Raw genomic sequence first — 2,915 nt, forward strand, 5'->3', positions numbered from 1 at the left:
GCTAGAGGCACAGGGATGGTTCAACATATACAAATCAATTAATGTGGTACACCACATAAACAAATTAAAAAATAAGAATCAGATGATCATATCAATAGATGCAGAAAAAGCCTTCAACCAGATACAGCATCCATTTATGATCAAAACACTTAACAAAATCAGTATAGAAGGAAAGTACCTTAACATAATAAAGGCCATCTATGACAAATCCTCAGCCAACATTATACTTAATGGTGAAAAACTAAAAACTTTCCCTCTAAGATCTGGAATAAGGCAAGGCTGTCCACTATTACCGCTGTTATTCAATATAACATTGGAGGTACTAGCAAGTGCAATTAGACAAGAGAAATTTATAAAAGGCATCCAAATAGGAAACGAAGAGGTCAAACTGTCACTATTTGCGGATGACATGTTCCTCTATATAGAAAACTCTAAAGACTCCAGAAGAACACTGCTAGAAACAATAAATAAATACAGTAAAGTCCCTGGATACAAAGTCAACATTCAAAAATCCATAGCAATCCTATACTCTAATAATGAAGTGTCAGAAAAAGAAGTAGAAAAAGTAATTCTTTTTGAAATTGCACCAAAAAGAATAAAATACCTAGGAATAAATTGAACAAAACATGCGAAGGACTTATATAATGAAAACGAGAAGAAAATTAAAAGAAATTAAAAGAAATCGAAGAAGATACAAAGAAATGGAATGATATTTTGTGTTCTTAAACTGGAAGAATGAACAGTTAAAATGACCATATTATCTAAAGCATTATACAGATTTAATGCAATCCCCATCAAAATCTCATCGGCATTTTTTAAAGCAATAGAACAAAAAATCGTCATATTTCTATGGAAGCATAAAAGACCCTGAATTGCCAAAGCCTTCCTGAGAAAAAAGAACAAGGATGGAGACATCACTCTGCCCGACTTCAAATTATACTCCAAAGTGACAGTAATCAAAATAGCATGGTATTGGCAGTGAAACAGACACACGGACTATTGGAACAGAATTGAGAGTCCAGAAGTAAACCCATATATATAAGGGCAAATAATTTTTGACAAAAAAGCCAAAAAACATACGGTGGAGAAAGGAAAGCCTCTACAATAAATGGTGCTGAGAAATCTGGAAAGCCATCTACAGAAGAATGAAACTAGATTGTTGTCTATCACCACACATCAAAATTAACTCAAAATGGATTAAGGGCATGAATATAAAACCTGAAGCAATGAAATGCATAGAAGAAAATATAGGAACGAAACTCAAGGACCTTAGACTTAAAGAGGATTTTATGAATTTGACCTCAAAGGCAAGGGAAGTAAAAGCAAAAATAAATGAATGGGACTACATCAAATGAAAAAGCTTCTGCTCACCAAAAGAAATCATCAACAAGGTAATGAGACACCATCCGAAAGGGAAAATATACTTGCAAGCAACACCTCTGATAAGGACCTAATATCCAAATATACAAAGAACTCATACAACTCAAAATAACAACAACAACAACAGCAACAACAAAATACCAAACAATCCAATCAAAAAATGAGCAGAGGACCTGAACAGACACTTCTCCCTAGAGAACATACAAATGGCCAACAAATATATGAAAAGATGCTCGACATTGCTAGCTATTAGGTAAATGCAAATCAAAACCACAATGAGGTATCATCTCACACCTGTTAGAATAGCTATAATCAACAGGAGAAGTAATAACAAATGTTGAAGAGGATGAGGAGAAAAAGAAACCCTTAGACACTGCTGGTCGGACTGCACATTGGTACAGTCTCTATGGAAAACAGAATGATGGTTCCTCAAAAAACTAAGAATTGATCTATCATATGATCCAGCATATCTTCTACTGAGTATTTACCCCAAAGACTTGAAAACCCATATCCAAAAAGATATTTGCACACCGATGTTCATAGCAGCATTATTTACAGTGGCCAGGACATGGAAGCAACTGAAGTGTCCTATGACACATGATTGACTAAAGAAGCTATGGTACATATATACAATGGAATATTACTCAGCCATAAGAGGAGATGAAATACTGCCATTTGCGACAACCTGGATGGACCTCGAGATAATCATGCTAATCGAAATAAGCCAGACAGGAAAAGTTGAAAGTCACATAATATCACTTATATGTGAGATAGAAACCTAAAAGCAACAAATGAGCAGGACAGACAAACAGAGACTCATGGACATGGACTATAGACTAATGGTTACCAGAGGTATATAGAGTAGTGGTTATGTTGAAGAGGATGAGGAGAAAAAGAAAAAGTGTGCTGGGGGAGGAGAGAGGTAGATTGGGTAAAGGGGGTCTAAAATAAGAATACAGAGGGAAGGTAAAGTGGGTAAGGGAGATCAAATATATGATAGCTGAAAGAAACTGGACTTTGGGTGGTAAACACACAATAGAATATAAAGATGTCAAATGATAATGTATAAATGAAAATTATATAATTGTTTTAACCAATGTTACCCCAATAAACTTAATTAAAAAATAAAGAAAATAAAATTTACATCTGTAGTTTTTTAATGACAATAAAAAAGATAGAAAGAGAGAATTCATAATTGAAATTGAGGAAGAAAGAGTTCATTACAGATCATATTGTTACGAAGAATATCATTAGACAATGTTATTAACTACTTCCCAAATTTTTAAATTTATATCAAATAGGCAAATTCCTAGGAAGTTACATTAATCAAAACTGACAAATGAATAAATAGAAAGTCTGAATAGTCCTACAATTATTAAAAAAATTGAATATGTATTACCGAGACAGTGTGATATTGGCACAAAGATAGACAAATAGAATAATGGAACTGAATACCATTTAAGAAGCAGACCCGGACACTTATGAACACTGATTTGTGACAAAAATGCCCTAAGGAGAAGTTAGGAAAGGATGTT

This window comes from Pteropus medius, unplaced genomic scaffold (assembly GCF_902729225.1).
Source record: "Pteropus medius unplaced genomic scaffold, Ma_sr-lr_union100, whole genome shotgun sequence".
NCBI classification, from domain to species: Eukaryota; Metazoa; Chordata; class Mammalia; order Chiroptera; family Pteropodidae; genus Pteropus; species Pteropus medius.